Source organism: Hyperoodon ampullatus, assembly GCF_949752795.1.
Source record: "Hyperoodon ampullatus genome assembly, chromosome: 17".
Classification (NCBI taxonomy): domain Eukaryota; kingdom Metazoa; phylum Chordata; class Mammalia; order Artiodactyla; family Ziphiidae; genus Hyperoodon; species Hyperoodon ampullatus.
The window spans coordinates 65,874,395-65,889,156 of NC_136930.1; the positions used below are offsets into that span (position 1 = coordinate 65,874,395).

At 52.3% G+C, this 14,762-nt stretch overlaps 1 long non-coding RNA gene across 3 annotated transcripts in view; it reads left to right on the forward strand.

Annotated features, from left to right (window-relative positions):
- LOC307065659 overlaps positions 1 to 14,762 on the forward strand; it is a 345,545-nt gene that overhangs the window by 54,784 nt on the left and 275,999 nt on the right. For all 3 annotated transcript variants that reach the window (XR_013811344.1, XR_013811345.1, XR_013811346.1), the window contains exon 2: positions 9,003 to 9,360. This is a non-coding gene — a long non-coding RNA (uncharacterized lncRNA). The remainder of the gene's footprint in view (positions 1 to 9,002; positions 9,361 to 14,762) is intronic.

Below are 14,762 nucleotides of genomic sequence, written 5' to 3' on the forward strand. Positions count from 1 at the left end.
CTCAAAGGCCTCACACTGAAAAGAGAGCAGTTAGCCCCCAGGAAGAGAGCTTCTCCAGTGAGCCCTGTGGCATCCCTGCATCACTACATCACCCTGTATCACTATCGCCCCGTATCACGTATCACCCTGCATCACTGTATAATCCTGCATCACTGTCGCCCCACATCACTATCACCCTGCATGTCTGTCACCTGAGAGACCTATAGAGTAGACCCCTCCCCAGGCCTACGGGTCAGAATTGCCATGGGTGGACCTTGGGGGGGTCTGTATTGTGACAAGCCCCTAGGTGATTCTTAGGCACACTCAGGTGTGAGACCCACTGGCCCAGAGAAACCTTTTGGGAGCCTACTACTGAAACTCACACCGTGAAGGCACTTGGTAAATATGGAGTGATTCATGTACACCCCACACACAGCAGTGTGTGTGCGTGGGTGTATGTGCGTGTGCGTGTGTCCATGTGTGCGATGTTGAACTTGACTTGCCATGGAGGCTGTGATGCCATGCCACTCAGTTCCCACGGAGCTCTGGAGACTTAAGTTCCCCAAGTCAGGGTTTTTATTTGGACTACGATTCTGATATGTTTTCAATGCATTTGAATTTCTGCTGCTTATCTTAAAATTTTCTTTTCCTCCTTTTCTACCTTCCTTCCCTCTGTCTCCTTTCTTTCTCTCCATGATGTTCCTGTTGCCCGTGTACTTTCTGTCTCCTGACCCCAGATGCCGACGGGATGGGGTGGAAGAGGGGCTTGCCTTTGGTGTGCGGGGGAAGGAGAGGAAGGTGCAAGCCGCTCCGCCTCCTTCGTCAGTCGCTGGATGTTTTAAACTGCTCCCTTCTTCCACGGAGCGCTGGGTGATCACTTCCCGAACCTCACGCCCAGTCTGTTGGATTTCTGTTCTGTCATCTCTGCCTCCTGTCCCACCATTGCCACTTTGGATTTACCCAGTGTCCCGTGGGCAGGCAGCTCGCCCCCCGAGTTTACTTAGTGAAACGTGCCCATGTGACTTGAAGGAAAGACCTTTTCGGTGAAAGTCAGAAATGCATTCCAAAATCACGATCGTGACCTCCCCGGAAGCCCAGCTAATCCACGTAATAAGAGGGGTTGGAATAAAGGTGATGATTATGGGATGTATGGAGCCGTGGGACGGGGTGGGGAGGGAAGGTACAGCAGGGTTGCCGGGTGGAAAGCTCTGCTTTGAGGAAACGAGCTCATGCAGAGGAAGTCAGTCCCCAGCCCCCCGAGAACCCGGGAGCTCAGGGTGCTGGGAACGTGACCCAGATCCTAAAGCAAGGCCAGGGTTTGGTGTCATGATGGATCTGGAGGAGGCTTGTAGTCTGATGGTCCCGAGTTCAGTTCCACCCCTTGAGAGCTGTGTAACATCGGGCAAGATGCCTTCCCTCTCCATGCTGACATTTCTGTAATGTGGGGATTTGAGACCTGTCTCTGGGGTTGTGAGCATTAATGGGGATTAAATGGGGGAATTAAAAAGGGCCTCTTCTGTGACTGGCGACTAATAAACGCTGCTTCTCGTCTTCCTCCGTCTACCGCTCCCACTACCCTGAGCCTCTTTTCCCTTCTACTCAACTTGTACACCTCTCAGCCTGCACGTGATCCGTCCATGAAAATAGCTCCAATCCATGTAGGGCTCCCTGAGGTCCTGGAGCGTGTCCACTGCAGTTTGTGGGCTCAGTCCTTCAGTGCAGTTTGTGGGCTCAGTCCTTCAGTGGACTGTTTATTTCCCGTAGCCCCATTGCTTTAATGAGATTTGAAGCTCTTTGCAGGCAGGGTGTGAGATCTTGACTCTCCTTCAGAGTTACTTTCTTGGAGAACATAATGCGTCCTAGAGCTTCTCTATTTGGAGTCTTCAAGGGTGAGTTCTGCTGTCCTGTAAAGAACTGTCTCTTTAGTCATTGTTGGGTGGCTCAGTCCCGTGGCCCTTTGTCCCCTGTCTTCCTGGGATTTGACTGACAGTTGGGTCTTTGCTGACCTTTCCCTGCGGTTCTTTATGAGAAAAAGCAAACAGAAGGAACTTAAAAAAAAAATAGACTTTGAAGGCTTGTCATTTGTAGAAGGAAAGTGTTCATGGCTTTCTCAGCTCATTTCAGTGTCTTAATCACCTTCAGGGTGTAAAGGATCATGGAGGTGAGCTGATTAAATGGAAGGTTTTCTTTTATTGAGGACCTATTATGTGTAAGGGCTTGTATAGGTTAATTCTAATGTCCCCCCTAATTGTGCAAGGCAGGACCTATTTTGCAGGGAGGCAAGTAGATTCAGAGAACTGAAGTTCAAGGTTTCACAGTTGTTTGGTAAGCATTGGAGCTAGAATTCTCACCCTGGTCTGTCTGTCTATAAAACGCTGGTCATTGCTGGGCACGGCTTCCCTCCCACCCACCCTGCTGTCTGTCTTTCCATCCATCCGTCTGTCTGCCTGCCTCTTTCTCTCTCTTAAAATTGCTGGTGCTATTTCTCTCTGGTCTGGTCTAGTGAATGAAAAAGAAAGCTCTTGTGAAGTAATCCCAGGGATCTGTAATCAAGACAGCTGTACCCCCAAAACAGGTGGGTCTGTAGGACAGTCTATGACAAGTGTGGTGCCATCACATTCTACCTGGGTGGGCGCTGCTCCCAGGTTTCTCCAGGACCCTTTGTCTTCTCACCTGCAGGTGGGGAGAAACAGTCAGGGGTCAGTTATTTTGGGGAGACCCACTGCCGCACTGCTACCCTGTCATCCCTGAGCCTGGTGGGAATGATGTGATGGGCAAACGTCCCACTCTGACGAGGAGCCTTCTGGAGCAGCATGTTGTGGGCAACACGAGACACTTACCTCGGGAAAAGAGCAAGGCCCGGGACCCACTGACAGGTCATTGGGTCGGGCGTTCTGGTCAGTTCCTGGCAGTGGATACTGATGCCTCGGGAGTCTCTGCTCGTTGCATTTTCTAGCGACCAAACTCGAAAGAGCCCTCCCCAACTCTGTCTTCCAGAACCTTCTTATCCTGTCACCCTGCCCCCGGTCTTTCCCTCCATATCCCCCTTCTAAGGCAGGACAGCCTAGGGGTTAGGCAAAAAGGCTGTGGAGGCAGAGTGCCAGGGCTCCTATCTCAGGGTCTCCGACTCCCGCATGGCTTTGGGCGTACAGCTTGCTGTGTGCCAGTGTCCCCTTTGGAAAACGAGTTTACTACCTCACAGCATTGTTGAGGTTCCACAGCATAAGACAACCAGCACTCTTGGAGCGAGCTTGCAGGTGGTATGGCCCTGCTCTGCCAGCCCTCTGGTCACGCTGGCTTCAGGAGCAGTGCCTCTCCCAGGCATCGTGTGCCCAGCCCACCCTTTTCGCTCAAGATTTGCTTCTTATTCTGCATCCCACAGGTCTTAGCTAGGCCAACCTGGGCAAGTCACTTTACCTCTCTGGGCCTTGTTTCTCAGCTGTCCAGTGAGGAACCAGATTATTTCCAGGGTTTCTTGTGCTCTGACATGCTGGGGCCTCTCACATTCAGTGTGGTCCAGCCTCTCCTCCTCTGCCGAGCACCCACTACCCTGCCGTGGGAACCCGGCCATCACCAGCATATCCGATTACGGCCATGCACCATCTGCCCGCTCATATCCCTGGATCTCTTGGTGTAGCCTGAAAGCTCCCTGAAGGCAGGGATCCTGTCTTTCTTGACTCATGTGATTTCCAGCTCCTAGCACCATGCCTGACATTGTGAGCATTCAATGTGCAGTTATGATTAGTCACTTCCTATTCCAGCCAACATTTACTGAACCTCTGCTGAGTTCTCAAGGGCTGTGCAGGTCTCCGGGAGCCTGGCTGGACCCGAATGTCAGAATTTTTGAAGAATGGCTCTAATTGGTGGAGGTGGAGGTGGAGGTACCTGGCCTTAGATGGCTCAGTGCAGAGGAACTGCAGTCCCTTGCTGACTTTGGTGAGTGGGGCAGGGCTCAGTCTGCATCTCCCAAGCAGCAGTACTGACTGATCAGGACGGCTGAGGTGATGCTGACCTTCTGCTGAGTCAGGGGCCCCCATGGGCAGGTCTGGGCACTGAGCATTTTGTATACAGTCTCCTCCACATCCGAACCCCAGGGGACGTGCATTTCGATGCCTCGTTTTCATTCAACAGGTGAGGAGACACTTCCAAAGAGCCTAAGGGCTGTGCCCGTGGCCAGCGAGCGACTGACCCCATTGCGCTTCCCGCCCGGGTCTATCTGGCCCCCGAGCCCCCATCCCCTGAATGAGGAATTGGGCGAGTGGGAGGAGGGGGCAGTGGGGGAGCATGGGCCGGAAGGCTTGGAAATTCCAAGGCAGCTGATCCGTGTCATCCCAGCACACACTGGGGAGAAACTGAAACGAAGCAAAAATAGAGTCAGTCAGCAGTCGGACAGCTGCCGCTTTCCCTGGGAACAAATCTGCTTGATTTATCTCCCCAGGTTAGGCAGGCCCCAGCTCTCGGGGTATCACTGAGAAATAATCTGGACACGGTGGAGAAATTGACGCAGCTCCCTTCCTCAGAAAAAGATAAAGCAGACACCTGCTTGGTAGCATCCGTGTTGATGGAGTCTTGCGTACCTGAGGGAGAGCGAGACCAGCTAAGATGGTGCGAGCTTTACCGACTGGATCCTCCCCTGGGGGAATCGGTCCATCCTCCCCACAGCTGGTCCTCCTCCCCCCACCCCCGGCAGCTTTCAGAGGTGGCGCGGTCAGCATCTGCTGACTCTTGCTCCTACTAAAATTAACACTCTGACTGATCACTGCTGCAAGAGAGGGAAAGACAGAGAGAGAAAACATACACATGGAGTCCAGGAGACCCAGAAACAGAGAGAGGGCTTGGAGCCCAGCCAGGCACCCACTAGGTGACACGCTCTCCGGCTCCCACCATCACGGTCCGAGAGACTGTGTTTCTCTCCCAGTGTCGGTGCCGGGGGCTGCGTGACCTGGCTTTGTGCATTCCAGTCTCTGCCACCCCAGGATCCCTTAAGCCTTCCTATTCTCAGAGCACTCCTCTGTGCATCCCATCTTTAGGGGAAGCTGGTAGTTTGGAAAGATGCTCTCTTGGTGTTGGGTAGGAAGTAGAGGCAGGCTGTTTCTCATTTTTCTCCAACATGTTCACTACCGGGCAGTGGTCAGCTGTTGGAAATACCTGGTAGAGAGGGTCAAGAACGAAGTGACCTATTTGGGCCTGACAGAGGCAGAGGCTAGGAGGGGAAAGACTCAACCAAGAGAATCGGGCCAGGGGCTGTATTTTCTTGTGGGGCAATTCCATGTCAAATTCCGTGTCACTAGGCCAGAGCGAGCTTATTTGTGAAGTGTTTCCCTGAGCACCCTCCCCGGGGCAGGGTCAGCTCTAAGGCAGCAGGGCATGAAAATACAAGGCAGAGAAACCTAGAAGGGGCCATTCCCAGGCCTGAGCGGGTGTTGCCACGTCTTCAGTGTTCCAGCAAACGTACTTGCACAGGAGACATTAAAAAAAAAATGTTACTTAACTTTTTATTGAGGTTACATGCATAAAAAAGCACACATATCAGAAGCATATAAAACAGCTTGATAAGACATCCAGTGTAGCCGCCACTGGGATGGATAGAACGCTACCAGCGTGTGAGAAGCCGCCTCCGGACCCCTTCCCGTCACTGACTGTCCCATCCCCCCTCACTCAGATAACCTTGTCCTGACTTCTAACAGCACAGGTTAGGTTGACATGTTTATGTTTTTAATATAAATGACATCACAATGCATTCCCTTGTGTCTGGCTTCTTTCACTCAAAATTACATGTGTGAGATGTATTCACATGCTACGTGCAGTTGTAGATCATTCTCGATGCTCTGTAATATTCCTGTGTGTGTGTGTGTGTGTGTGTGTGTGTGTGTGTGTGTGTAATATCCATTCTCCTGCTGGGAGGCGTTGGAGTAGTTTCCAGTGCGTGGCTGTCATGAGTAGCGCTGCCATGAACATCCGACAACATATCTTTTGGCGAACATCGGTACACATTTCTGGGAGTTTATACCTAAGCGTGGGCTATGTAAAGCATATATTCAGCTCTGGTGGATCATGCAAAACAGCTTCCCAAAGTGGTTGTTTGTCTTTCTTTCTTCAGAATGCCTGTGCACCAGCTTGTATGAAAATTCCACTTCCCCAGCCAAGCCAATCCTGGGTATTGCCTGTCTTTTTTTATTTTGGCTAATCCATTACAGGAAGAGCAAATGACCCAAAAGGAGTCACCTAGCAGAGGAAACAGAACTGCTCCCTGAGGGAGAAGTGTAGCTGTCTGATGGTCCTAGAAGCCGTGGTGCGCAGCACCCTGCATCCTGCGTTCTTGCAGGTGGAGTCCGTGGCAGAGCTGCCTTCTTGCGAGAGCATCAGCTCTGCCCCTGCGCCTGGGCAGGGACCACCGCTTTGCTGCAGTAATACCCAACAGACCATGGAATAACTCTTCCCCAGGTGACAGAGCTTTAATGTACCCAGCCCCAGCAAAACAAACTGGGCTTCATGTTTGCCTGTGGGCCTCCGTAAACATTTAACAGACTGTGTGCCCCCTTCTCTCCCCTGCCATTACCCGGGGCTGGTGCCATAAATCCCTGCTCCCCTCCTGCCGTAAGCAGCCCCTCTCAGCTGACCCGACTCCGGTCCTAACTTTCTGGTGTGGTGCTGCTCCTGGGCCGGAGCCGAGGAGGAAAGAGGGGTGGGTGTGAGGGGTCCTGGGACAGACCGCCCTTGACCGGGGGGAGGCCGCCTCCATTTGATGTGTGAAATAAGGGCTGACCCTGAGCTCTTAATGTGTGCCCAGCAACATGCTGAGTGCTTTATGTTGATTATTTCATGTCAGCCTCACAGCACTTGCAAGAAGTGGGTAGATGTGATTTACTCCCATTTTACAGATGGGGAAACCAAGGGTGAACAATATTTCCCCAGAGTGACATAGCTAGTAAATTTGGTAGTTTGACTTCCAACTCTAATGTTTAAACCACTCTCCTGTACTTTTGTCTTGGGGCCTGATATTTAGACATTTAAGCTTCCTTTTGAACCCATCTTTCTCTTGGGTCTAAAAGCTGTGTCAGGTCGGTTTAAATGGAACAAGGGGACTCACTCTTTGACCTCTGGTCACTGAAGAATGAGTAACACAGAGGATGGACGCCCTTTGGCATGGTTGCAACAACAGATGGAATAATGACCCCCAAAGATGCCCATGTCCTTGTCCCCAGAACCTGTGAATATGTTACCTTACTTGTCACAGGGGACTTTGCAGATAAGATTAAGGTTCAGGACCTTGGGATAGATTATCTTGCATCATCTGGGTGGGTCCAGTGTAATCTCATGGGACCTTAAAAGTGGAAGAGGGAGGCAGAAGAGTCAGAGGAGGTGAGATGATGGAAATGGGCTGAGAGATGCTGTGATAGAGGAAGATGGAGGGAGGGGCCACTAGCCGAGGAATGTGGCCAGCCTCGAAGCTGGAAAAGACAAGGAAGCAGATTCTTCTTAGAACCTTCAGAAAGGAACACAGCCTGCCAAAACCTTGATTTTTTTTTTTTTTTTTTTTTTGGTACGCGGGCCTCTCACTGCTGTGGCCTCTCCTGTTGTGGAGCACAGGCTCCGGACGCACAGGCTCAGCGGCCATGGCTCACGGGCCCAGCCGCTCCGCGGCATGTGGGATCTTCCCGGACCGGGGCACGAACCCGTGTCCCCTGCATCGGCAGGCGGACTCTCAACCACTGCGCCACCAGGGAAGCCCCAACACCTTGATTTTAGCTTAGTGGGACCTGTGTTGGACTTCTGACCTCCAGAACTGTAAGCTCATGAATTGTGTTGTCTTACACCACTAAGTATTGGAAAATGTGTAATTGCAGCAATGGTTGCTATTGGTGACAGTTGACGTAATGGTCAAGCTCACGGGCTTTGGAGCCAGGTTGCCTGATTTCCAATCCCTGTTCTGTGGTTTTTCTAGCTGTGTGACCTTGGGCAAGTGGCTTAAGCTGTCTGGGCCTCAGCTTTCTCATCTCTGAAGTCAGATGAGAATGTTCTATAACACATAGGGTTGTGGTAAGGATTAAATGAAGATTCTATGCAGGGGGAATGTCTGGAACTAAGTTTTAGCCACGGCCCTTCGGGTAGGCGTCCTGGATCAGGGCGCAGACTTAGGAGACAGATTGGGCTCAGATGCAGGCTCCACTCTTTCTAGTTGTCTATGGCTATCTTTCCTCATCTGAAAAATAAGGGCAGGAGTCTCAGGGTGGTTGGGGATTGTATCAGGTGGGGGCCAGAGCTTTTAGCAGGGTAACTGCTGTTCCGTAAGGGCAGGTATTGTTATCATGGGTGGGTAGGTGGCTGTTGAGCCCCAAGCCCTAAGCACTGTGGACCCATCTGTTTGTTCTTCAGTTATCTTTAGGGTAAGTTAAGTGCTCCGGGTTAGGAGACCAAGGTCTCCCCCAATAGCTATAACAGTACTGAGTACCTAGTAGGCACTCAGCAGTTGCTGAAGGAATGAATAAAAAAGGAACAGGCCCCAGGCCCTGCCCCTGAAGACGTTCATAGCACAGGACAAGGCCTGGAAGGATGCCAAGGCTTTGTGGTTATCTTTAAAAAGAAACAAAACAGAGAACTACTTCCTACCAGCTGACCCCAAACCCCCTCAGCTGGGACCTCTGGGCCGTGCAGGGGAGCCCAGGGCAGTGTGCCAGGCCTGGCTGTGCCGGCCACTCCCTAAGCCAGCCACCTAACCCTTCCGGAACTTTCTGTCCTCCTGTTTATAACGGCTGTACCTCAGCCCCTTTGCCCTACTTGGATAGTTCCTAAGAAGGAACCCTAAGCAGTAGAAAGTTACCTTGGTGCGAGGGCTTTGGTGCCTGTAGGACACTCCCCACCCCTGTCTCTGGCCTCACCTCTATTTTAGTGTCAGAGCTGCAGGGCCTTATGTTTAGTGATTCCCCTCTCAGTGTATTAGGTCAAACATAAGGAAGGAAGAATAACTGCTGCTCTGGGTCCGTGATTGTAACAGGATCGATTTTTCTCCTTCCCATCCCCAGGCTTGATCTTTTGACCAGAAAGGAATTAAAAAGATGGTCCCTCGAGATGGCTGTGCCTGTCAGGCTGTGCCTGTCAGCTGCATGGAGCTTCCCTGAAGGCTTTTCTGAGCCATGTGGATGTACAGTGATTCTCGGCCGCCTGAGGAATGACGCTGGTGGAAGCCCTCTCTCCAGTGACTCACACCCGCCCCATTTCTGGATGCTAAAGGCGGTTTTAGGAAGGCCCTGGCTGAGTGCCTCGTGGATCCTGCAGCCTGGATGCCCCTGGTGGACGGAGGACTGAAGCTTCCTGCCCCTGCTGCCGACAGGAATGTTCGGCTGGGGCTCGGCCAGCTCCCTCGGGGGCCCCCTATGAAACGTAAGGCCTCCCCTTCTCCTTGTTCACGTATCTCCCGCGTGTCCTGTCCAGCACCCACCTGGGCTTCAGGTGCTGCTGCCCTGGCTGGCGGGAGAGAGGTCACCACCACGTGACCGGCTCTCAGAAGGGGCTGGCATTTGACGAGCTCGCTCTGTGTGTCTGGCATCGTGCTGGGTGTGTGTGGGGGACAGATGGAAATGGAGAGGTGCCTCCAAGGAGCCGTCACTGAGGTTGTCATCGTGCCTGTCACCCTCTACTGATTTTCCTGGTTCGTGTGTCTGTCCTCACCTACCAGATCATATGTGCCTTGAAGGTTGGGGCCTCTTCCGCGTGGCTCTGTGTCTCCAAGACACTGTATAGTGCCTGGCACGTCTCCTGCTGCAGAAAGGGTGAATGAGGACACGACCGTTAGCGAGTTAAGACACTGCAGACACTGTAAACAGGGAGGGTAGGCACGGGGAGAGGATTTTCTGGCTCTGTCCTTACGGCTGGAAACCAAGAACTGAGCGTCCGCTGGGTGCCTGTGGAGCCAGGAGGGCCTGGGTTGGAATCTGTAACCGTATCTGTGGAGTGACTCGGGACAAGTGACTGCTGCACTCCTTGCCCTTCTCTACCCAGTGGGGTGACTCATCGCCGTCCTTCATAGGGTTGGTGTTGGTCCCAAAATAGTCGTGCACGTGCCGACACCCAGCGTCGTGCCTGGCACACAGCAGATGCTCAGCACGTGGGAGGGAAGGTCACTTATGGCTGCTTGGGGGAAGGCTTCCAGGAAGGAGGGGTGTGGCTTGGGCCTTGGAAGTCTTTCTGAGCAGAGCCAGGTGGGCCGCGCTGGCCTTTGAACTGGGAACTGCTGGTTGGCGTGGACAGTTGATCAAAGGTCCCAGTCCCCAGAGCCCACGGGAAGGCCGAGCGGCCCGGCTGGCAGCAGGCGAGGGAAAGGAGCCTCCTGTCCGCATGAGGGAGCGAGCAGCCGGACTTGGGCCCGGAGACGGAGGACTCTGGCAGTTCTGCAGTTGACAAGCTGTCCTGACCAGGCAGCTGGGAGGTTGGTGGCTCTGAGGGATGTTGCCTTGGCGTTGGGCTGCCCCCAGGAGAGTGGCAGCTCCAACAGCCAGTGCCCTGTGCGCTCAGGTCACCTGGGGCCACCTGGCACTTGGCTGCCAGGACGGCACGAGGGGCGGTGCCTGGGGTTCGAGTTTGGTTGCATTCTTTATGGTTCCGCTCAGGCCCGACGGCATTTCTGAGCACGGCTTTCCCTGACCTCCTCGTGGAAGTAATGGCCGTCTGGTTATTCCCTGCTGTCCTGGTCCACAGCTCCTCCCTGCGTTGTGATATTATAACCACTTAGGCAAGGTATTTGATTTCCTGTCTTTCTCCCACCCTAGAAGATAATCTGAGGTCAGGAGACATGTGTGCCTCGTTCACAGCCTAAACACACGGCAGGCCTCTTATTTACTGCATCGTAGTTGATCAGATCAGGTGGTGATTCGGTGCTTTTCTTTCAGCGGCTGTGAAAAGGACCGACTAGAGGGAGACGCGCTGTTTGAGCATCTGTGTAACTTGGTCAGCCCAGCAGTTCCCCTGGCGGACAGCCGTGTGTCCATTTTACAGCTGAGAACTTTGAGCGGCCATGTAACTTGCCCAAGGTTATTTATCCAAGAGAAGGCGGAGCAGGAGGCTGAGAAGGGTGTGTTGTGTGTGTTGTGTGTGTGTTGTGTTGTGTGTATGGTGTGTGTGGTGTGTATGGTGTGTGTGGTGTGTGGTGTGTTTGTGTGGTGTGTGAGGTGTGTTTGTGTGTGTGTGTGGTGTGTGTGGTGTGTGTTTGTGGTGTGTGTGGTGTGTGTGTGTGGTGTGTGTGTTTGTGGTGTGTGGTTGTGTGGTGTGTGTGGTGTGTGGTGTGTGAGGTGTGTTTGTGTGTGTGGTGTGTGTGTGGTGTGTGTTTGTGGTGTGTGTGTGTGGTGTGTGTGTGGTATGTGGTGTGTGTGGTGTGTGTGGTTTGTGTGGTGTGTGAGGTGTGTGTGTGTGTTTGTGGTGTGTGTGGTCTGTGAGGTGTGTGTGTGGTATGTGTGTGTTTGTGGTGTGTGTGGTATGTGTGTTGTGTGTGTGGTGCGTGTGGTGCATGTGTGTGTTGTGTGTTGTGTGTGTGTGGTGCGTGTGTGTATGGTGTGTGAGGTGTGTGTGGTTTGTGTGGTGTGTGAGATGTGTTTGTGCGTGTGGTGTGTGTCTGATGTGTGTGGTGTGTGTGTGGTGTGTGAGGTGTGTGTGGTTTGTGTGGTGTGAGGTGTGTTTTTTTGTGTGTGTTGTGTGTGTGTTGTGGTGTGTGTTGTGTGTGTTGTGAGGTGTGTGTGTGGTGTTTGAGGTGTGTGTTGTGTGTGTGTTGTGTGTGGTGTATGTGTGTGTGTGTGTTGTGTGTGTGTGTGTGTGTGTGTGTGTGTGTGTGTGTGTGTGGAGCAGTGCCTGCTGTGGAATGCTCCTGGGGTCCTTAGGATGGGGTTTCTCTTTGTCACCTGGGAGAGACAGGCTTTCAGTAAGAGCTCTGTGCTCCCTGTATGGAGGAAGCAGGCCCCATGCTGGGCCGTGGGACCAGGTGTGGTTGGGGTCACAGTACAACCCCCAGGGGTCCATGGTCTGCTGGGAGGAATTGGTGACAGTTGCTATGCTCGCTGCTGTCCACGGCCAAGCAGGACAGGGAGAGGAGTCCTCCGGGACGGGCTCTTGAGGGTCTGGGGGTCCTTGGAGGGTTGGGAGGTTGGGCTGGGCTTGCAATGGCCATCAGAGCTCTTCCTGGGGACGTGAGGAGCTCAGCTAGGCAAGTGAGTGGGGACCCCGAGGCACAGCACGGCCCCTTCTGCTTCTGCCCTCCCAGGCCCCTCACATGTCTTCTGCCATCTCCCCCCACCCTCCTGCTACAGAGTTGCGCCCTCACTTATCACATGGCCCGCAGCCCTGCTTTTTCTCCTTTTATCAGTTACTCCCTAGAATAACCCCATTGTGGTGGTCTGGGTTATCTCACGCTCCTCCCGGGAGGGGGTGGGTGGGCTTGGGCACCAGAAGGCACAGAATGGTCATGGCGAGAAGTAAGATGCCCGCTTTCCCCCCTCTCTGGCTGCTCCGAGCAGCTGCCCTGTGTCTGCGAGGGTGCACCCTGCGGGCACAGATGTGGGAATAATCGCCGTTTGTTAAGCCACGTTCTGTGCAGGGCACGTGTCAGACCTTATTCCGTTCCAGCCCCAGACCAGACCTATGGGGTGGGCACTAGAACAGTCTCTTTTAGTGCTGAAGTAACTGGGAGGCCAGACAGGCGAAGCAGGTCTCCCCCAGGGAACACAGGCAGGATTGGAACCCAGTTCTCACTGATTCCAAAGCCGCTGGTTCACACAGCTTGGAACTGAGAGACACAAGTTCTACTCCCTTCTTAGCCCCAGTGACTGTGTGACCTCGGGCAGATCACCTCCCTTCTCTGGGCCTTGGTACCCTCGTTGCTAGGGAGACTGTCTAATTTCTCTTCTAGCCTGGGAGTGAAGGCAGCAGCACTTACTCTGGGAAGACAGGTTTAAGCTAGGATGCTTCTGGTGGTGCCGGTCCTGGTGGGCCTGGCGCAGCTGCTCTGCTGCCATTTTCTGGGTCCACATCGGCTCCTCCAGTTTTTTCTTTGCAATTGTGTGGCCAGTTTGCATTTCTGCTTGGCCTAATATCATCTCACAAGTCTGTTTTTAGCTGCTTGGAGGAACCCATTTTTCTTTGAGCCCTATTACCCCAGACTGCTGCTAGAGCATGCCCGACCTTTTTTTAAAAAATTTAATTAACTGATAGGCCCTTGTGGTGATTGAGAGCACACATTCTAGTTGATGGGGGAGGGTCTGGGGGATGCAGGGCTGCCCCCCACCTCCACAGACACCCCAGCCAGCATTCCTGGAGATGACTTAGCAGCCTGGACCTGTTCTCCCATGGGGGGGGCCTGGGCTCCTGGGGTCCACACCGGCTGAGTCTGGAGACCAGGCTTGTCATTGAACAGCCATGGGGTTGCTTAGTGGATGGTGTTTATCAAAGCTTGATTAATCTTCCAACCTGGGGAAGTGGCTGGAACCCCACTTTTACACATGAAGAAACTGAGGTTCAGAGAGATCCGGAAAACTACCAAGATTATGTCAGGAGAGCGCGGAGAAGCTGGCATGCCCTCCTATCTGTCAGCCTTCAGCCTCCCTGCTCCTGCTTGGCCTGTGGTTCTCAAGAGTGCAGTGAGGTGTACAAGATGCCTCTAGGTTATAGAGGGGCAAACTTAAAAAAAATGTTTTATATTTATTTTAACTTGAATTAGAAAAAGACCATGATTGGCATAGGAGACCTGTGATTTTGCAGATATTACAGCTTAGGATGTAGTTATGTAAGTTAAAAAAAAGGTCAATTTTGCAAACATGTTAAGGTAGCAACATGTGGACACAGCCCTCTGCAGAGGGCTAAATTTGGAGCACATGTCCTTGCTTCGATTGGTGGCACTTTGGCTGTGTGGCCCTGGCCACATCACTGGAGACAGAGTGTTCCTCAGACTGACCTGAGTAGCTCTATGTCACTGTGCTGTTTAGTCCACTGTGATCCTCCCTAAATCCAGAAGATTCATGATGAAACGATTGCACAGCTCAGTCTGAAGCTAGATTGAAAACAAAAAGAATCTCGGAATGATAGTACTTTATAATCCTATAATTCTGCTTGAATTGACAAAGTCTACTGATCTCAGCTCTGCCAACTGTATTCTACTTATTGAACACCAAAGTTTTCCAATCAACTCCTGTATTACTCTCTGGGATTGGATTATGAAGTAGTAAATATTACCACTATGCAATCCATCCAGGACTCATTCATTCATTTTTTTTCATTCATTTCTCCTCAGTACATAGGGGATAAATATTACCTACCCTATGGGCTTATTGTGAGAATTAAATAAGAGATCGTATTGAAGAGCTTACTTCAGTGCCTGACATATAATCAGCACTCAGGGATTATTCACTATTTTTAAACCCAGTGTTAAAACGGAATTAGAGGGCTTCCCTGGTGGCGCAGTGGTTGAGAGTCCGCCTGCCGATGCAGGGGACACGGGTTCATGCCCCGGTCTGGGAGGATCCCGCATGCCGCGGAGCGGCTGGGCCCGTGAGCCATGGCCGCTGAGCCTGCGCGTTCGGAGCCTGCGCTCCACAACGGGAGAGGCCACAGCGTACTGCAAAAAAAAAAAAAAAAAAAAAAGGAATTAGAGGATCAAAACATACAGACCTATGGAAATAAAGACCATTGAGGATGTGCAAGTTACTAGTATTGAACATTAAGTTTAGTTCTGAGTTCCTGGTTAGCACGACACACTGACTAGGTTATATTTGTGTCTAAATCAAGGCTTGGCAAACCTTTTCTGT